This window comes from Chiloscyllium plagiosum, unplaced genomic scaffold, assembly GCF_037043375.1.
Source record: "Chiloscyllium plagiosum isolate Xiang-an unplaced genomic scaffold, Cpla_swu_hap1 HiC_scaffold_12, whole genome shotgun sequence".
NCBI lineage: Eukaryota > Metazoa > Chordata > Chondrichthyes > Orectolobiformes > Hemiscylliidae > Chiloscyllium > Chiloscyllium plagiosum.
In genome coordinates, this window is record NW_028270150.1 from 35,470,115 (window position 1) to 35,492,465 (window position 22,351).

Below are 22,351 nucleotides of genomic sequence, written 5' to 3' on the forward strand. Positions count from 1 at the left end.
AAACAGAGAGGTGGAGCCAGGAAATTTCAATACTCAGAGCATAGGGAACTGAGTACATGGTCACCAATGGTAAAACAATTAAAACTGAGGAAGTTCAAGGATCCAAACTGAAAAAAAGTTTCAGCTTCTTGAAGAGATTAAAGTGATAGAGAGAAGTAAAGACCTGGAAGGATTTGTAAACAAGGATGCAAACTTTAAAATCAGATATTGCTTAATAGAGTGCAAGTGTAGATCAGTAAGCAAAGGGATGATATGATACAATGAACATGCACAGTGAAGTTTTGGACTAACTATTTAATGGAAGTGGGAAATTAGTGAGGAGGAAATTGGAGTAGGCAAATCCAGAGATAACACCATCAAGGTTGAGGGTTTTAGCAGCAGATGAACTGAAGTACAGACTGAGACAGACCGTATTATTGAGATGGAAATAGGTGGGCGCAATGGATATGTGGTCAGAAACTCAGGCTGCAGTCAAATATGTGGCAAGTTCGTGAACAGTCTGGTTCAGCCTCTCATAGTTGACAGGGAGAAGTATAGAGAGGAAAGAGTGAGGACTGCAGATGCTGGAGTTCAGAGCTTAAACATGTGTTGCTGGAAAAGTGCAGCAGGTCAGACAGCAACAAAGGAACAGGAGAATCGATGTTTCGGGCATAAGCCCTTCTTCAGGAATCTGGATGTGCAGATTAGGTGAATTGGCCATGCTAAATTGCCCATAGTGTTAAGTGCATTAGTCAGGGGTAAATGTTGGGGAATGGGTCTGGGTGGGTTGCTCTTCGAAGGGTTTGTGTGGACTTGTTGGGCCGAAGGGCCTGTTTCGATACTGTAGGGAATCTAATCTAATTACTCTTTGCATGTAGAAGTGCCTTTGAGCATTTCTCCTGAATGGCCCCAATTCTTAGACGATGCCTCCTGATTCTAGAATCATCAACCAGTGGAAATAGTTTGTCTTTAACTACCTGGATTCCTGAAGAAGGGCTTATGCCCGAAATGTCGATTCTCCTGTTCCTTTGATGCTGCCTGACCTGCTGCACTTTTCCAGCAACACATTTTTAAGCCCTTAAGGGAGAAGTATAGAGCCAGATAGTGAGCAGAGTTTGTAGCAGTGACTGAAGGCAATAGGTTTGGTAGTGGACCCTGAATATATACTGCTATAACTGAACCTGCATAGCTCACCAGCATCATGAAGTAGTTTAGCGTTCTGCTAATATTTCAACTTAGGCATGGATATAGGCAACTTTGTAAATTTAAGTGGGAAGAATTGCTCTTCCAAGAACTGATCTCACCTTCCAGGTTCCATTAATGACAGTGGCTAAATGGTCAGTTATCATAAGTGCCTTGCATTGTGGTCAGGCTTAGCCAGGATATCAGATTACTAAAGCTGCCATGGAGGCGAACCCAGTTCAAATTCTCCAGAAATGCTATCTTCTCGAATGCTCTTGCCTGGATCTAGGCTCACTCATGAAGATGGGTCAATTAGACAAATGAGATTCTTCACCCAAATATTTAAGGATTGTTGGGGGGGGGTGGTTATTGAAATCAAAATTGTAAATTTGCACTCACTGTACAAACACCATAAAATGATCGCAAATTTTACTATTTATAGGGTGCACCACAGTAAGTTGCTTCAGTTTCTATTAGGTACTGGAAACTCAGTGTTCATTAATGTGTTAGGATAAGGGGGTTCATGGAAACACCATTTCCAGGCTTCCCTTCGATCTTACCCCATCCCCAATTGAAACTATATCGCTGTTCCTTTATTGGCGCTGAGTTAAACCTGGTGCTCCCTGATAGTATGAACCAGACCAAACCCTCTCAAAATATATTAGGATGATAGGCGAGACTTCAACATTTTCTTATTCTAGAGGTAGGTGTAAGGCATTGCATTACAGATGTAATTCAATTGGCCACACTACTCGATGTAAGTAAAACATGTTTTATTTTATGCTACAGTTAAAATACAAACAAAATAAAAAGAAAAGAATTGGTTTAACTGCAACTTTATTGAAGTACTTAAAATAATAAACTACTCATTCCAATATTGTGACATTCCATAAACAAACACTTAGCAAAGACAAATTCAGTAAAATAGATTGTCTCACATGTAATTCTGGCAGCAGCAACAGAGTCCCAGCTTTTAGCTGTAACAGGAAGAGGAATAAGAGTTTCCACATCCAGCTTCAAGACCCCAACAAATGCTGAAAGCTAAAACTAAAAATCCTGGTTCTGTGGGAGCTTGACCCCACCCATTCAGGCTGCCTCTGTTGTTCCAACTTTAAAAAAATCTCAAGGCCTCCCACTCTGTTTATTGGCTTTGAGCATACTGTTCTGCATCTCCATCTCAACTTCACATCATTTTTTAAAAAAAGGACAAAATACACCCTTTAAAGCCACAGTATCATCACACTAGCAGCATACACATTTAGCAAATATGAAAGGATGGGGGGGATCTAATTGAAACTTACTGAATACTGAATGGCCTGGTCAGAGTGAATGTTGGCAAGAGTTTCCCCTGGTAGGAGAGACTAGGACTTGAGGGCACAGACTTAGGATACCTTTTAGAATAGAAATAAGGAGAAACTTCTTCAATCAGAGAGTGATGTATTGATGGAATTCACTGCCACAGAAGGTTTTGGAGGTCAGGTTATTGAGTACATTTAAGATGGTGATAGCTAGGTTCTTGATTGTCAAGGGGATCAAGGGTTACCAGGAGAATGGGGTTGAGAATCTGATCAGCCTTGATTGAATGGCAGACCAGACAGAATGAACTGAATGGCCTAATTTCTGCTCCGATGTCTGATGGTCTTATAATGGAAATGCTTTTACTACATGGACAATAGTGGTTCAAAAAGGACCAATGCCACCTTGAAGGTAATTGGAGATGGGCAGTAAAATATGAACCTTGCTGGTAATGTCCATATTGCAAGAGTGAATTGTTTTTTAAAAAAGTTCTCTTGACCACCTTACACTTCAGTTAAAATAGTCAGACAAGCATATGTCAGCACATTTAGGACTAGAAAAGTAAAAGTATGCTGATGTTTTGAGCTAGTAAGGTTGAAATTTTCCTTTCTCTTTGCATTCAAGTCAGTTCATGGAAATTGATACTGAATATTTCATACCAATGTTCTTGACATCACGGCCCGGTATGGCAACTGCTTTGCCCAGGATCATAAGAAACTGCAAAGAGGGTTGTGAACATGCAAGCCAAACTTCCATCCATTAACTCCACCTATAATTCTCGCTGCCTCAGGAAGGCAGCCAACGTACTCAAAGGCTCCTCCCATTCTGTTTGTAATCCAACTATTGGGTAGAAGATACAAAAGCTTAAACATACATGATTTTCCAATGGCAGGGCATGTAGATACGCAGAAACTCAAACTTCAATAATCAAGTATTTTTCCTCCTAAAATCATAGAGCAATTCTGTGAAACATGTTATACATGTCAGGTAGAGGGCAAACCAACTTGTAATCAAACCAGCATTTTTCATACCCATACCAGTTTTTTTGAAGAACCATCACTCTGGCATTAGTAGATTGTCTAAGACCACTACGAAAAACAAAAACTTGACTGAGATTTTTGAGAATGTAACTAAAAGTATTGATGAGGACAGAGCGGTGGACAATATTGAATTTAGTAAAATCTTTGACAAGGGTCCGCATGATAGACTGCTTAGAAACATCAGATCATATAGGATTCAGGGCCAGCTTGCAAATTGGATACAAAATTGACGGTTGGAGACAGAGGGTGGTGGTGGCGGGCTGTTTTTCAGACTGGAAGACTGTGACCACTGATATTCTGCAGGGATCGGGCTGGATCCACTGTTGTTTGTCACTTATATAAATGATTTGGATGAGAATTTAGGAGGCATGGTTAGTAAGTTTGCGGATGACATCAAATTGGTGGTATAGTCAACAGTGAAGAAGGTTATCTCAAATTACAAAGGGATCTTGATCAATTGGGCCGTTGTGCTGAGGAATGACAGATGGAGTTTAATTTGGATAAATGTGAGGTAGACAATTCTCCATAACATAATGGTTGTGTTCTTGTGCAACCCACATTATAGAAAAATCACGCTTTAGAAACAGGACTTAAAGTGTTGGCGCTGTAATCACATTACAGCCAACACACATATTTTTAAAAGTTTGCAGTACAGAAACAGCGTCCCCAATTCATCAATTGCATTACAGCAATTGACGAAATGCGCATTATAATCTGTGCTGCATTTTGATAAAACAAACAGCATCAGGACTTCTCCAATTAATAGTAGGGCCCTGGGTAGCATTGTCAAACAAAGAGACCAAAGGATTCAGGTGTATAGTTCTTTGAAATTTGCGGGGCAGGTAGACAGGGTGGTTAAAAAGGCATTCAGCATGCTTGCCTTCATTGCTCAGACCATTGAGTGTAGGAATTGGGACGACATACTGCGGTTGTACAACATGTTGGCAAGGCCACTTTTGAGTGTACAGTTCTTTGCTGTGGGAAGGATATGAGTAAATTGGAGAGGGTTCAGAAAAGATTCACCAGGACTGGAGAGGCTGAGTTCTAAGGAAAGGCTAGACAGGTGGAACTTTATTCACTGGAGCATAGGATGTTAAGGGATAACCTTGTTGAGGGTTATAAAATAATCAATGAGTGGTATAGATAAGGTGAGTAGCAAATGTCTTTTCTCTAGGATAGATGTGTTCAAAACTAGGAAGCATATTTTTAAGGTGAGTGGAGAAAGATTTAAAAGGGACCTGAGGGGCAACTTTTTCACACAGTGGGTGGTTCATGTGTGGAATAAACTGCCACAAGAAGTGATAGATGCAGGTACAGTTACAACATTTAAAAGACATTTGGACAGTTACGGGAATAGGAAAGGTTGAGAGGGATGTGGGGCAAACTCAGGCGTATGGGACGGGCTTAGTTTGGGAAACTTGGTTGGCATGGATGAATTGGACCAAAGGGTCTGTGACTGTACTGAATGATCCTGACTCTAAAATATTGCGCATTGCAAAACTATCAGAATAAAATTGCGAAGATATATTTCAGTTTATTTATTTTATGTCAAGTCTTTTAATTATGTCCATTCCCAGGTGTTTAAGAAAATGGTTATATTTTGCCTGGAGAAAAAGTACTGCAACAATTTATTGCTGTTATTTCAACTCAGCAATGAATTTAACACTTGACATGAAACAAATTACTGGGTAATTTTCAATCAGCTAATCCAAAGAAATTAAACTAATTATTTGATCATTCGCTGTTTGATTAATTCTGAGATTTGAAAGTACTTTGGATTGGTTTAGTTTAAAAACTAGTTACACCCAACAGTCTGGTGAATGTGCAGTTTTAACATGCTTTTAATGTGCATTAAAAATGGGTCTATATACATCAAACTTAATTTAGAATGATAAAACCTCTCTAGCGCAAGAAAGTTGTCTGGTTGCCTCAAAGTTCTGCTGACCTTTTAAATATGTTTTTCCCAGCATTCAGTTTGAGAGCTTGACTCAATGTTGTTTGAAGGATTAGATGACAAAATGGAGGTGAAGGTAGCTGCTTGATCAAAAGATTAATTGGAAAGGAATGGTTTCTGTGACACATCATTGTGATTGATCATGAAGTGACCTTTATGAACAAAGTTGTTTCTCCTACCCAGGTTTATACACAAAAGAAGTACTTTTAGAATTTTATTCCTTTTAAAGTTTAAAAAAATGCTATTTATTATGATGATCAAGCATTGTGTTTGCCATGTTGAAGTACAACTTTGGCAATTTTGAATATTGTATATTTTTAAAATGTCAAGTATTTTCAGATTGTTGTTAACATACTGTAAAATGCAAATCAGGCACATACATGTCATTTTTTTTGATACACTTACGTGTAGAGACGGTTCTGAAATTCTAGCATTGTTGTTTTAAACTCAGATTGCTGTCATGCCATGTAAATATGGGATGATGCTGCAACAAGCAGTAGTTTAGATTTTTCTGCTGCTGATGAAACAATACAACAAGCAGAACAGCGTAAGGTTGAAAACAAAGAAAATAAAATAGATAGAGCAAGGTGAGGCCATGTTTGCATTTTAAAAACCTAGAGAATGTGGGAAAGGCAAAGGGAAGAATGCAAGTTATGCAATGTTATGATTTTTGATATCATTTCTAATCATATTGTTTTAAATGGCAACTTTGACAATTCCTTTCCTTCACGCCAATGTTTTTTTTTAAATTATTGGTCATTGCATTAAGTATAGGAGATGGGAGGTCATGTTGTGGCTATATAGGACATTGGTGGCCACTTTTGGAATTCTGCATTCAATTCTGGTCTCCCTACTCTAGGAAAGATGTTGTTAACCTTGAAAGGGTGTAGAAAAGATTTACAAGGATGTTCCCAGAGTTGGAAGGTTTGAGCTATTGGGAGAGACTGAACAGGCTGGATGATTTCCCCAGGGCATCAGAGGCTATGGGGTGACTGTATAGATGTTTGTAAAATTGTAAGAAGCATGGATAGAGTGAATAGCCAAGGTTTTTTCCCACGATAGGGGAGTCCAAAAGTCGAGGGCATAAGTTTATGGTGAAAGGGGAAAGGTATAAAGGGGACCTAAGGGACAAGGTTTTCACACTGAGTGTGGTGCATGTATGGAATGCGCTGCCAGAGGAGGTGTTGGAAGCTGGTACAATTACAACATTTAAAAGGCATCTGGATAGGTACATGAATAGGAAGGGTGTAGAGGATATGGGCCAAATGCTGGCAAATGGGACTAGATTTATGTAGGATATCTGGCCAGCATGGACGAGTTGGATCAAAGTGTCTCTTTCTGTACTGTACAACTCTAAGACATTAAACTGTATGGGTGTTCCATAAGATGTCAAGCAGAGAGGAAATAGGCCATAAACAATAAACGTTTCCTTTAAAAGTTAAGTAAGACTGGTCATGCAGTCACCTTACAGTGGAACAAACAGGCTGTATACCGCAAAGAAAAATTAGAGGGAGAATTGCTGTCTACCACTGCTATTGCGACATACTGTCTGATTTGTATATATTTTTAATAAGTTTATTTTAAGTTTGTGGATTTTTATGATGTGAGTTTTCTGTAAGTCTGAACTTGAAGTATTTCTGTAACAATACTGATTTATTTTATTTGAAACAGTTTGTGAGAGCTACTTTAGTAGCATTGTGGCTATTTGGTTACTTTAGGGTATTTTACAACTTAGCCAGGTAAACCATTTTGCTTTAAGAGATGGAAATGTGTTGCTGGAAAAGCGCAGCAGGTCAGGCAGCATCTAGGGAACAGGAGAATCGACGTTTCGGGCATTAGCCCTTCTTCAGGAATCAAGTCTATTAGAAATGTCCAGATTTTGAGTTTTTTCATAGATTTGTGGAAAGACTTGGAGACTTTTTTTTCTCAGTTTTACTCTGTTTGGACCAGTTCTGTCAAGTCATTGGATGGGCATGGTAATATAGAGCAGAACTCCTCAGAAGGGAGAATATCATAAAACTAGATACCTTGGTGCCAAACCAGCAGTGTTGGGATAAAACCTTGACTAGGTTACTTGAAGCACTGTAGATTTAAGGTCAGGCGTATGACAGCTTCTTCCAGGAGCTATCAGTGTTTGCAGTCAGGGAGTTAAAATCTCACTTATTTTAAACAAAGCAAAATGTAAGGATTTTTTTTTCTCTGATCTGAGTACTGTAAAATGGGTGCTTTCAGGTACTGTACAATGAGCTCCTTTTTTTTTGGAAGTTGCAAAGGTTATACCTTTGGATGGGATTGTACTGTGTGTTCTAAACGCTTTGAATTTGTGTTGGCTTATTCCATTTTATCTTTATTTCTTTTGGTTGATAAATTTGTTCTATCATCAAAACGATCTGCAACAATATGTGTTTATGTTTCAGCAAAAGACCAACTCATAAAACCAAAACAAAACATGATCTATCAAGCCAGGTTTCAGTTTGGGATTTGACTTGTCCAATATTATTATAATTGCCTTAATTGACTTTGTTTACTTGTCTTAGTATCAAACTCTGAATAAAGTATTTAGATTTTTGCTTTGGTATTGACATCAATAACAATTTACAGAACAAAATACACAAAAGATTAGGCAAAATTCAATGATATGTATTGTTTAAGTAAAAACATTTTAAAAAAATAGTCAGAGTCATACAGCATGGAAACAGACCCTTCAGTCCAACTTGTCCATGCTGATCAAGTTTCCTATACCAAACTGGTCTCATTTGCCTGCATTTTTGCCCAAATCCCTCTAAACCTTTCCTATTGTGTACCTGTCCAAATGTCTTTTAAACGTTGTTACTGTACCTGCATCTATCACTTCCTCTGGCAATTTATTCCACATATGAACCCCCCCCCCACCTTCTAATTCTATAGTATTGATCTGAATTGTTGCAAAGAAAGTCCTAATCTCATTATTGTTTGTGGGAACTTACTGTGCACAGATTTGTTGTTCACAGTTCTACATTACAATAATAGAATACTCCCTTTCTTATTTTATATCTTTTTCTCAAGAAACAGAATTTCACTGCAATTCATTTCTTCACCCATATAACTGATAATGAATTGTTGCATTATGAATTGGGCTGGAGGTGTGTGGTTTACAAAAGTGCTTAGCCATCACACATTTACTGCTAAGCACAAGATCCAGTATACTGCACATGTGCAAACTATGTCGCCTCTAGTTTCCAGTGTAGCTGGAACAATATATAATCAGTTAAAATAAAACAAAGAATAGAGATTGCTGAAGGTCTGAAACAAAGACAGGAATCACTGGAGAAACTGACCAGATGTGGCAGCATCTATAGATAGAAATAGGTTTGGAGGGTCTGAGCTGAGGGCAAGGCTGAAGAGGATCCAGGCTTTTTTCTCTGGAGCATTGGAGTTTGAGGGGTGACCTTACAGACTACTGCCTGGTGGCTGTCACCTCCATAATTATGAAGTACTCCAAGAGGTTAATCATAGCTCATTATCAACTCCCACGAACCAAACTGCCTTGATCCTTTGCAACTCGTGTACTGCCCCAACAGGTCTACCCAGGCACCATTTTCCCAGCCTTACGCTCAATCCTGGAACATCTGGATAATAATTAGGCTCCTACTTACTGAATAAAGCTCTGCTTTCAAAACCATAATTCCAAAATCACTGAGACCTCTGTCTTCAACTCCTTCCTCTAACTGGATCCTTGATTTCCTGATCCATAGACCGCAGTCGGTAAGAATAGGTGATAATACCCTCCTCCATGATAATCCTCAACATTGGTGCCCAGCAAGGCTGTGTACTCAGCCCCCTACTATACTCCTTATACACTCATGACTGTGTGACCAAATTCCACTCAATCTCTTTTTACAAGTTTGCTGACAACACCACTGTTGTAGGTTGAATATCAAGCAACGATGAGACAGTGCACAGGAAAGACATTGAGTGTTTAGTGACATGGTGTAAAAATAAACACTCTATCAGCATCAGCAAAACAAAGTTGCTGGTCATTGACTTCAGGAAATGGAGTGGAGGGCACGCTACTCAATGGTACTGAGTTGGAGATGGTTGAGAGCGTCAAGTTTCAGGGAGTGCTGGTCGCCAACAATCTGTCCTGGTCCACTCACATCGATGCAGTGGTCAAAAAAGAAAAACAATGCCTCTACTTCCTTAGGAGACTAAGGAAAGTTGGCATGTCCACAAACACTTGCCAATTTTTATAGATACACCTTGGAAGTATCCTATCTGGATGTGTCACAGCGTGGTATAGCTCTTCCCAAGTCTGCATCAAACTACAGAGAGTCATGAACACAGCCCAGTCTATCACATAAATCAGTTTTCCATCCATCGACTCCATCTATATTTGCGGCTGTCTTGGGAAACCAACCAACATAATCAAAGACCCCTTTCACCCCAGTTATACGCTTTTCCACCGTCTTCCATCAGGCAGAAGATATAAAAGTTTGAACATGCACATGAACAGATTCAAGAACAACTTCCTCCCTCCTGTTATCAGGCATTTGACTGGACATCTCAAATGTTAATGTTGATCTCTCTCTCTCTGTCTCTACGGCTGTAAGTGTGTATTCTGCACTCTGTTCTGCTACCATCATGCACTTTGTATGATATAAGCTGTGTGTATAGCATACAAAACAAAATTTTTTGATGTATCTCAGTACATGTGACAACAGTAAATCAAACACAAACTCATAAAGGTTTATAAAATTATAAGGTGCATGAATAGGGTGAATCACCAAGGTCTTTTTCCCAGGGTAGAGGAGTCCAAAATGAGAGGGCATAGGATTAACGTGAGATGGGGAAGATTTAAAAGGGACCTGAGGAACAACATTTTCATGCAGAGGGTGTATGGAACTAGCTGCTGGACGAGGGTGCAGAGACAGGTACAGTTACTGCATTCAAAAGGCAGCTGGATGGGTACAGAGGAACTTCAATTGTCCAACATTCGATTATCGGATTATCCGGCAAAATCGCAAGGTCCGATGCTTGGCGAAACTATGTTATCTGGCATTCGATTAACCAAATGAAATACTCCCCACCTGTGTCCTTCGGATATTGAGGTTCCTCTGTACATGAATAGGAATGGTTTAGAGGCATGTGGGCCAAAGGCTGGCAAATGGGACTAGATCGATTTAGAGTATCTGATTGGCCTGGATGAGTTTGACTGAAGGGTCTGTTTTCGTGCTGTATGACTCTATAAATCACAGTTAATGTCTTGACCCTTCTTCAGAATTGCTAATTCTGAAGACATGTCACTGGACTCAAAACATTAACTCTGCTTTCTCTCCACAGATGGTGCCAGACCTGTTGAGTTTCTCCAACAATTTCTATATATATTCAATTGAATTAGGGTTACTCTGCCATATGGGACCCACAGTAAAGTGAACCTTCTGTGTAAATTATGTAGCCTCTTACTTTTTAATGCCCATTTGACAGTTGTGGAGTAATCCTTGAATGTGATCCAATGCCTTCAGAAGAAAAAAAAGAGAATTGGGGGGGAAGGGGGAAGGGGAGAGTGAATTGTTCTGGAATTTCTCTCCTGTGACAATCAGACTTATTGCTGCTTTACTTCATTTTATTCTGTGCTGAACAATGTAGAAACTGGCAGCTAACAGTTTGTCACTGTCTAGAGCTGCCCAGTGTTAGATGTGTTATACTATCTGTGGTTGAGAGTTTCCTGTGCCGTAAATGAAGGTCCATGTTCTTGTCCATTTAAATTAAGTTGCCTTGCATGAGATCATTTCCTTTATTCTTAGAGAAACTATTAGCTGACTAGCTATTTTCCTATTTAATATTTGTTTCAGGAAGGTACAAATGGTGTAATGTATGTACAGCTTTTTCCTTTCACTTTACTACTCCCTCAGGGAAACCACAAATAAAACTTTTTGTAAACCTTGGCACTTCTAGGTGGTGTGGAATCGGAGATAAAAATGGTCTGTTTGTTGAGACAAAGGCTTAAATTTGCTTTATAAATACAAGAAACAGTTGTTAGGACCCAGTTGTACTCCTAATTAAATGGACAGCATGTGATCACAATGGCTGGTGTAATTTACATGCACACGAAATAGAAGTAATGTGTTGTGTTCATTCCGAATGCTTGGAACACTCCAGTTTCACGTGCAATTTGTGATGGCAAGTTTTTGCTGGTTTTACACCAAGTTCTAAAACCTGATTTAGATCTATTCTGAGTCAGATGGGTGATTGTTACTCCTGCAATATATAGTTACTTGACCAGTGGTAGTCTGGATTCATTTGTTTTTTTTAAGCCAGAGTACGTTTAAGTGTGTGAGGCCAAAAAGTGATCATTTTAGCATTACGAAGTCACGATGTTAAGCTTCTAGATCAGTTATAATCTCATTGAATGGCAGAAAACTTGCCAACTGTTATATTGACATTGTCCATTTGGTCAGGTGGATTGACTAACCTAATAAGCGTTTGCACACTTACAATAGTATCAGAAATAAAACAAGTGAATTTACCTTCATGGATATGACGTAGCATGGCCTCTGTCATGGCTACTACAGGCTGGGTCTGACTGGATGTAATTTTCCAAACAATAAAATCCATAGTAATGACAGGAAACATATGGAAGGAGAATTGCAATATTGATAAAAAAATAATTACCACAGGAGAAAAGAGGGATCTTAGTCGGATTAGCAGGCTGTATAAACTGTTGGGGAGGATTGAGCAGCAGCAAAAGATGTAAAATTCTGTTGCCTGCAGGAATGATGTAATGTCAGGATATATAAATAGAGCTTACAGATGCATGTAGCAAAAACAATGTGGTTATAATGGATGATTTTAATCTTCAGATCGTTGGGAAGAAATGAACAGCAATTCCCAAAGGCATAAATTTGGAGTGTATTCAGGGCAGTTTTCTAAAAAAAAATCCAGATTTGATGAGGGAACAGGCTACACTCTGTTTAGAGATATGAAACAAACCAGAATCAAACAAATTCTGACGGTAAGGGAACATCTTGCAAGATGTGACCATAGTGTGGTTGAAGTTGAAACTGGCAAGGAAGAATCATGCACTAAGGCCTTCTTTCCATTTGGTTACGATAAACTTTGAAGAGATGAGACATTAGCTGATCACGGTAAACCGGACTGAACTGTTAAATAGCCAATTGACAATCAATGTGAAGCATTGAAAGCATTGTTTGGTAAAATACAAAATGAGCACACAAAAGCAAAAAGTTCAGCTTGTGTAGTTAAGCAGCTGTGATGAGTATCTGAGGTAAAATACAGTATTAAGCTAAAAGAAAAGACTTACACAAAAGCAAAAGAATCCAATGGCTTAGAGAGCTGGTTAGAGCGCCAAAGAGATCTATGAAGTATGAAGAAGTGCAGAAAGTAAATATGAATAAAAGCATTACAAAGGATCAATACCAACGAGTTGTTAAATGTATTAAGAGGAAAACAGTAAATAGCAACACTAACTACACATTATACATTATGACACATTACATTGCAAAGTATGGCTGAAATAATCATTAGCAAACAGTAGTTCACTGGCGAACATAACTACATCAGAGATCTTACTTGTTGTGGACTTTCCATGCAAGAGCCTGACAACTTCCTCTGTTAGTGGCAGTATTCACTGAGAATATTCACTGAGAAACAATGAGGTAATGCCATTTGTCAAACATAAACAAGTCTGTTTCCACTTATTCCCATGATCTGCTGTGGAAGACGGTGGGTATCAGTAGTTCTCACTATTCACATCCATGAATAGTACAAGTTTTGCAGTTCACTATGAAGTCCTGAATCACTTAATTAAGTAGCTCACTGTTATGGACCAGACCAAACCTCCTCAAAATATTCAGAAGATAGATTGTCTTGGCACTAACTTTTTCTGATTTCAAGGGGAAACATAAGGTGTTGCATTTCAGATGAATTTCAATTGGTCAAACTACTGGATTAAAAGAAAGGAGGAGTTGGACGAGCTTAACTTTATTAGAAAACTTAACAGAATAATAAGTACAATAATTATTACTAACTAGCTATTCCAATATAGTAATATCCCATAAACACATCCTTGGCAAAAGGCAAATTCAGAGATCAGTTTGTCTCACTATCAACTGCAGTAGCAGGAAGAAAATCCCCAGCTTTTGGCAGTAACCATGAGAGCGAAAAAAATTGCTTCCACTTCTTCTGGACCCCAAAAGCAATTGCTGAATACTAAAACTAAAAATTGGGGTTCTGTGGGAGCATGAACATGCCCATTCGGGCTGCTTCTATTGTTCCAACTTTAAGAAAAAGCTCACGGCCTCATAAGCTGTTTACTCTAATGGCTCTGGTAGACTGCTGTATAACTCTGCCTTAAAAACTCCCTTCCCAAAAAAATAAGGACAAAATATACCTCTTAAAGCCACAGTTTCATCATATCACATACTCTTAAAAGCAAATTAATGTAAACACTGTTCCCATCTTTCATCCTCCATTATGATAAGTGCATTATAAAAACTCAGCTGCCAGTATCCTCAGTTGCAAGGAATCTTGTTCCACCGTAGCTGTGCTCACTAACCTATATCCCAATTCATGCATGCCTCAATTTTGAAATTTTAACCTTGTATTCAATTCTTTCTGCAGCATCACCATACCCTGTCTCTGTAACTTCCTGAAATCTTGCGAGAACTGAATTCCACCAAATTGGCCCTCTTGCACATTCTCCATTTTTATCCCAACAATTAGCAGCTACAATTTTAATTATCTAAGTGCAAGGTAATGAAACACTTTTCCCAATAATTTCTCTCTCTCTTTGCAGCTGAAAATGTGTTGCTGGAAAAGCGCAGCAGGTCAGGCAGCATCCAAGGAGCTGGAGAAACAACGTTTTGGGCATGAGCACTTTCTCAGAAATGGCTCAGATTCCTGAGGAAGGGCTCATGCCCAAAACGTCGATTCTCCTGCTCCTTGGATGCTGCCTGACCTGCTGCGCTTTTCCAACAACACATTTTCAGCTCTGATCTCCAGCATCTGCAACCCTCACTTTCTCCTCTCTCTCTTTGCAACCTATCTCACTTACAAAACTTTTGGTCATTGTGATGGATGGCAGTTATAGGAAGGGAGAAAAGCTGCACATACAGCCAGGTAGATGGGTAAACTCCAAGAAAGATAAGAAAGTAGGCGGGTAGTACAGGAGTCTTATCTATCTATCCCCATTTCAAACACGTATGCTGTTCTGGAAAATGTAGGAAGTGATGGACTTTCAGGAAATGTAGCACGAACAGCAAAATATCTGGTATCAAGACTGGCTCGAATGTAATGAGGGGTACATCGGGTTCCACACAATCGATTGCGTTATAGCGGACTCTCCAGTCAGGGGCACAGACAGACGTTTCTCTGGCCAGCAGCAAAAAATCAGAAAGGTGTGTTGCCTCCCTGGGGCCAGGATCAAGGATGTCTCAGATAGGGTGCACAATGTTCTCAAAGAGGAGAGGGACCAGCAGGAGGTCATTGTACACATTGGAACTAACGACATAAGAAGGGAAAAGGTACTGAAGGGAGAATATAGAAAGTTAGGCAGGAAATTATAAAGGAGGTCCTCGAGGGTAGTAATGTCTGGATTACTCCTGGTGCTATAAGTTAATGAGGGTAGGAATAGGAGGAAAGAACAGATGAATGCATGGCTGAAGAGCTGGTGTATGGGAGAAGGATTCACATTTTTGGATCATTGGAATCTCTTTTGAGGTAGAAGTGACCTGTACAAGAAGGAGGGATTGCACCTGAATTGGAAGGGGACTAACATGCTGGCAGGGAGATTTGCTAGAGCTGCTCGGAAGAATTTAAACTAAAAAGGAGAGGGGTTGGCTCCCAGGGAGAATCTGAGGAAAGGGATCAATCTGAGACTGGTACAGTTGAGAAAAGAAGCAAGTCAAAAAGTCAGGTCAGACAGGAACAAAGCAGAGAACAAAGTAGGACTGGTAAATTAAACTGCAATTATTTCAATGCAAGGAGCCCAACAGGAGTGGCAGATGAATTCCGGGTATGGTTAGGAATATGCGACTGGGATATCATAGCAATTAGAGAAATGTGGCTCGGGGATGGACGGGACTGGCAGCTTAATGTTCCAGGATATAAATGCTATAGGAAAGATAGAAAGCTAAGTAATAGAGGAGGGGGAGTGGCATTTTTGATAAAGGATAGCATTACAGCTGTACTGAGGGAGGATATTTGGGTGGAACTGAGAAATAAGAAAGGGATGATCACTTTATTGGGATTGTATTATAGAGCCCCTAATAGTAGAAAATTGAGAAACAAATTTGTAAGGGGATTTCAGTTATCTGTAAGAATAATAGTGTGGTTGTGGTAGGGGATTTTAACTTTCCAAACATAGATTGGGACTGCCATAGTGTTAGTTGGAGAGGAATTTAAGTGTGTACAGGAAAATTTTCTGATTGGATATGTGGATGTACCTACTAGAGAGGGTGCAAAACTTGACCTACTCTTGGGAAATAAGGCAGGGCAGGTGACTGAGGTGTCAGTGGGGAACCATTTTGGGGCCAACAACCATAATTCTATTCGTTTTAAAATAGTGGTGGAAAAGAATAGACTAGATCCAACAGTTAAAGTTAAAAATTAGAGGAAGGCTAATTTTGACGGTATTAGGCAAGAACTTTCAAAAGCTGACTGGGTGCAGATGTTTGCAGGTAAAGGGATGGCTGGAAAACGGGAAGCCTTCAGAAATGAGATAACCAGAGTCCAGAAACAGTATATTCCTGCTAGGGTGAAAGGAAAGGCTGATTGGTGTAGGAAATGCTGGATGACTAAAGAAATTGAGGGTTTGGTTAAGAAAAAGAAGGAAGCATATGTCAGGTGTAGACAGGAGACATTGAGTGAATCCTTAGAATATAAATGCAGTAGGCATATACTTTAGAAAGAAAACAGGAGGGAAAAAGGGGACATGAGATAGCTTTGGCAAATAGAGTTAAGGAGAATCCAAAGGGTTTTACAAATACATTAAGGACAAAAGGGTACCTCGGGAGAGAATAGGGCCCCTCAAAGATCAGCAAGGTAGCCTTTGTGTGGAGCCACAGGAGATGGGGGAGATACTAAACAAGTATTTTGCATCAGTGTTTACTGTGGAGAAGGATATGGAAGATCTTAAATGTGGGGAAATAGATGGTGACATCTTGAAAAATGACCATATTTCAAAGGAGGAAGTGCTGGATGTCTTGAGATGCATAAAGATGGATAAATCCCCAGGACCTGATCAGGTGTAACCTAGAACTCTGTGGGAAGCTAGGGAAGTGATTGCTGGGCCCCTTGCAGAGATATTTGTATCATTTATAGTCACAGGTGAGATGCTGAAAGACTGGAGGTTGGCGAACATGGTATCATTATTTAAGAAAGGTGGTAAGGACAAGCCAGGGAGCTATAGAACGGTGAGCCTGACATCAGTGGTGGGCAAGTTGTTGAAGGGAATCCTGATTTACATGCATTTGGAAAGGCAGTGACTGATTAGGGATAGTCATCATGGCTTTGTGCTTGGGAAATCATGTCTCACAAACTTGATTGCGTTTTTTGAAAAAGTAACAAAGAGGATTAATGAGCAGTGGACATCATCTATATGGACTTCAGTAGGGCGTTCGACAAGGTTCCCCATAGGAGACTGATTAGCAAGTTTAGATCTCGTGGATATGTGTCCTATTTATACACACACACACACACCTACCTTTACTCACTATGCTAATTTAGATTAATGGTAACTCAGTTGTGAGCTAGAAAATATAACCATGGCTTCTTTCCCTAAATTCTGAAAAGGGCCTTTGGGAAGATGAATCTTTGTATCCTGTTTTGTAAAATGTGTTTGTAATCTTAAATTGTAACTTGTAATTTCTTGTAATTTATGCTTGGAACCTAAATCCATGGCAATAACTATGTTCCTCCAGTCAGTTAATGCATTTTTATCAACCCTTTTCCACATAGAACAACTGTCCAGTTGGAGCATGGTTTAACTGGAAAATTTAGTAAACTTTATGTGCTCATTATTGTGCAGTCATATTCAATATGGCATTGGAGTTGTATGATCAATCAACTATATTCAAAATTCCTGCTTGAGGTAGTCCCTGATTTAATTTTGGGCAGGAAATGACTGCGCCTTCCTCCACATGAATCTAATCAGAAACAAAAGTTCTATTATGTGTTGCTGAAGGAGCTCTGGCCAGTTGAGTTGACAGAAGAAAGTTTCTCAAATTTAACAACAGTTTTGTGTCTTGTTGAGCATGAGCATCTGTCAAAGCAAAATGTTACATTCAGGAGCTATAAGTTATATATCTAAACGATCTTAGAAATGCGGGCAGTGGATGCATTTTGCATTACTGAACAGGTAAGCAAGCTACAGGTGTAATGGATGTTCTAGAAAATCAGACTTTTTCAGCGATACTATAAAACAGCAGTTTCATTGTCTTGTAGATTAAACATTCAAACTTGATCTGTAAATGAAACTTTTGCTTTATATTGAAGTGTTTTGAGTAGCTTTTCACCTTGACCAGGGCTATGTTCAATCTCTGCTGTTGAAATTAGAATGGAAACACTCTATTTAAGGACATAAATTGCTACAGAGTCATGGAGATGTACAGCACGGTATACAGACTCTTCAGTCCAACTCGTCCATATCCTAAATCAATCTAGTCCATTTGCTAGCATTTGGCCCATATCCCTCCAAACTCTTCCTATTCATATCATCATCGAGATGTCTTTTATATGTTGTAATTGTACCAGTCTCCACCACTTCCTCTGGCAGTTCATTCCATACATGCACCCACCCTCTGTGTTATTACTGATGAATCTGTTATTTTTTCAGGAGGTGATGTTTTCCTTTTGAATGTATAACTTATTAAGAGTGTTCTTTTTGGTCATTATCCGATCAAACAACAACATCTACAAAGTTGTAAATTCATTTTTTGGGAGACCTCTCTGAATAGCTAGACAATCATTAGTTATTGAATTTGTTTAAAAACAAAAAAAAAGACTAATGGTGCACCACCTCAGCAAAGATGTACATGTGAGCAAGCCGGGGAGGCAAGGTCATTAGGTTAGTGTTATTATGTCATCTGTATCAAATTGCCTGAAGAGTTAACATCATCTCATCTGGGTTTAATTCCTCAATATGTGGGGGGTGTTTTCCTTCAAAGAAGGAATATTACCCTGCAGATTACCCTTTATAGATAGATGGCAATAGGAAAATGCTGGTATTAATTGGAGCTGAAATTCCATTAACTTTGAGAGTAACTCTCTCGTGGCATATGGATAACCTCTGAAGATCAAAATTAAGTTACAGACTTTTAACTCATCTATATTTTTGTAATCTATATTGCAAATTCAGTTAAATGAAAACCAGATTAATATTAAACTTAAATCAAAAAAACTATATCAAAGAAGCTCTGTGTCATTGCCACAGAATACAGCTGTCACATTCACAGTAAGTGACTTTGTTGTTGATGATCAAAATTAAAGAAGATTATTTGGACGATAACTGAGACAAACTTAATAGCAGTGGAATTTTTGAGGTCTGTGACCCATCTGAGCTTTGCAAATATAAAACTTTCAGAGAGAGGAGCACAGACTTGAACAAGAATGGGCAATCCAGTGTTGTTCTATAAATACTTTCTGAAATTTCAAAGTGTTGCAAACCAGATGCAAGTCTGAAAATTCAGTAGACTGCTTATAATGTGGTTAGTACGTCAGTATACTTTAATAATCACAATCATCGCATGCAACCTGAGGTTATAAATGTCTTGGACTCCATCTTACTTGGGACAAAAGAGAAAGTCTCCATAGTCTCAGAGGACCACAGCACTGCTCTCCCGTTACAGAGTGACAGCTGGTGATGTTTAACCTTAGGGTCGCCACACAGTTAGCATCACTCTGCATCACAAATCAGCTGTCCAACCAACTAAGCTAAACAATGCGCTTACCTGGGACTACTTGAAGCATTACAGTGTATTCTAACAGATGAAAGGCTTAACAGACAATCAATTTTTCAATGTATAATTTCAGTTACATCACACTGCAAATTTTTGCTATAAATTCTGTGTTACGATCGAGCCCTCCACTATCACCTGATGAAGGAGCGTCGCTCCGAAAGCTAGTGTGCTTCCAATTAAACCTGTTGGACTATAACCTGGTATTGTGTGATTTTTAACTTTGTACACCCCAGTCCAACACCGGCATCTCCAAATCATCAAATTGTATGACATTTAAAGGAGAAACAACAAGATGGATAGTTCCTGGTAATTCCCGGGATAGAATGAAGTGATTTTACAGCCGACGAGGGAGCCATTCAGCCAGTTCCATCTTTGGCCAATCTCGCAAAAAAGCTACCCACTCTTCTGCCCTTAAATATTCTCTTTTTCAAATATGTATTTCCCTTTTAATTGTGATTTTTGGCAAGACACTCAAGTAATTTTCTGTGAAAATAAAGGTTTGGAAAAACTCATTTCAGTTGTTTGATGTTGATCTGAATTGAACTGACTCACTGACCAATGGAAATAGTGTTATCCAATATTACAAATGTCCTGTCCACTTTAGTCTGTCAGGTAGCACAAAACTAGTTACTCCTGTAAACGTTGAAATCCTGTGACATTCGGAACCAAAGAAATAAGAGCAGAAGAAGGCCATTCGGCCCCTCAAGCCTGCTTTGTCATTTAATAAAATGATTGATCTAATTGTGACCTTAATTCCACTTTCCTGACTGCCCACCATAATCTTCGACTCACTTATCGATCAAAAATCTATCCACCACAGCCTTTAATATATTGATGATTCAGTTTTTACTATTTGCTGGAGAAAAAGTTCTGAAAGTTAATGTCCCTCTGTAAGAAAACATCCCTACTCATATCCATCTTCAATGAAAGATGCCTCAGTTTTAAACAGTGTCCCCTCATTGTAGATTTCTCTATGAGAAGAATTATCCCTTCAGCCATCTACCAAGCCCCTTCAGAATCTGGTGTGTTACAATAAATTGTATTCCCTATTTCGAGTTAAACAGGAGTTTGCCAACTTTTCCCTGACATCCCCATCTCCTCTGACTGGCTTCCTGTTTTGATTTAAACTGGATATTGTGCTCTTTGTATTTGTCTTCATGTGGTTTCTTCCAATTTTCATGAAAACAGACTGAGAACACTTGGTGGACCAAGGATGAATCACTGCTTCACTATTCATCCCTTAACAACACTTGTCATTGATCTCGTGATGGGATGTGATTCTATGTGACAGTTCCGTTGAAGTAATGTTTTAATTTTCCAGATTGATGATCATAACAGATAAGAAGATTGAACTCTGCCACACAGATAAAAGGTACTGCCTGTATAAATTGAACATATTTAATTAGGGAATAATTTCCAATGCTGCAGTATTTTTAGAATCATCTTGAACATGCGGAGTCAATCCTGGGATATTGAGCCAACATGTACAAGTTAATTCCAAAAATAGCACCAAGATGTGGAACGTAGAGTATCTCAGGGAAATGTTGCCAGTTTGTGATCTTAAATAGGAAATGATTATTTGTGGCCCTTGACAACTGTTAATGGAAAAACAGGCTCTTTATTTATGGTCACATTTATATAGGTTTGAATTTCCATCAGGACGGTACTGTTATAAGTATTTTCAGAACTTTTAATGTTCGTAGCCCCTTTTAGCACATTAGATTTTTGAGAAGCCTGTGCAAGAAAGCTTATTGCAGTGATTCAATAAATGAAAATTAGAACTTAATTTTTGTTTGTCAAAACACATTAAACACTTTCTTGCTGATGAAAATTCATTTTTCAGCCATTTGTATTGTAGTTCGATAAGCTGATTGAATTTATTAAAGATTCAATCCCCTGTTATTTATCATCTCTGCATCTATGAATAGGAAATGTTTAGAAGAATGTGGGCCAAATGCAGGCACGCAGGACTAATTGAGTCTGGGAAACTTGGTCAGCATGGAAGGTTGGACCGAAGGGCATGTTCCCATACTTTATGATTCTATGAATACCTAATTATATGGTGAAAGGAAGGAGGTTGGGGGGAGGGTGGAGGGGTGGGGGTAGTTTGAGTGTGTGGGAATCTGGAATGTACTGTCTCGGAGGATACCTGAAGACTGCAACCTCACAACCTTTAAAAATACTTCGATGAGCACTTGAAAAGCCATAACATTCAAGGATATGAGCCATGTCCTGGAAAGTGGAACTACTGTAAATTTAGAGTAGTTTAGTCAGTCTGACATCCTGGGGCAAAGGGCCTCTTCTGTATAGTTTAATTCTGTGATTCTACAAATGATAGGATACTGAAAACTAAATGCTTGAATTTATATCAGGCATTGTCCTGCTGCTGATGTATCAAAGTTTAGTAAGAATTGTAGTTAATAAATAAATCGTTACTGTATTTCAATTAGCAGAAATGTTATTGTTACATTAAAAACATTATAGCTCAGGAGAAGAATGTATAGTTTCCAATCAAAACAGTTGTTTCCTATTATAGAAAATGACCAGACACTATGGGATGAATATGGTAGGGCTTGAACGATGTGGGAATAACAATAAATCTGCAAATATCATGTGAGATGTCCAGCAAGTCCTTTCTTGAGATCAGTAACAACAGGTTGTATTATTCCAGCAGAGTTCTGTGTGTTGAAGACGAGATTTTTGCTTTTTGCATTAACTGCAACTGCAGATCTCACCTCATTTGTGTGCAGCTTCCTGTCCTACCACCTGCTGCAATGAAACTTGATGCCAAGAATTGCCAACATGTAAATTGGAGCAGCCTCAGCTCGCTGCTTCCATCTCTGGACTTTCATTTGTGGTACCCGATGCCCACATTTCAGGACACACTTCATGGAAAGCGATAGCACCAACATCAATGCCCATGGACACAGGCATTGTTTTGCCAT

General features: G+C 39.0%; 2 protein-coding genes across 9 annotated transcripts in view; one reads left to right on the forward strand and one right to left on the reverse strand.

Moving 5' to 3' along the window:
- cmss1 (cms1 ribosomal small subunit homolog) overlaps window positions 1-22,351 on the forward strand; it is a 397,195-nt gene that overhangs the window by 98,743 nt on the left and 276,101 nt on the right. For 6 of the 8 annotated variants that reach the window (XM_087992620.1, XM_087992624.1, XM_087992623.1 and 3 more), the window contains exon 2: window positions 20,728-20,778. The exons of the other annotated variants lie outside the window; for them this stretch is intronic. The gene's annotated coding sequence lies outside the window, so the exon portion shown is untranslated. The remainder of the gene's footprint in view (window positions 1-20,727; window positions 20,779-22,351) is intronic. 8 annotated transcript variants of the gene reach the window in all.
- filip1l (filamin A interacting protein 1-like) overlaps window positions 1-22,351 on the reverse strand; it is a 309,751-nt gene that overhangs the window by 76,309 nt on the left and 211,091 nt on the right. The gene's annotated exons all lie outside the window — the stretch shown is intronic.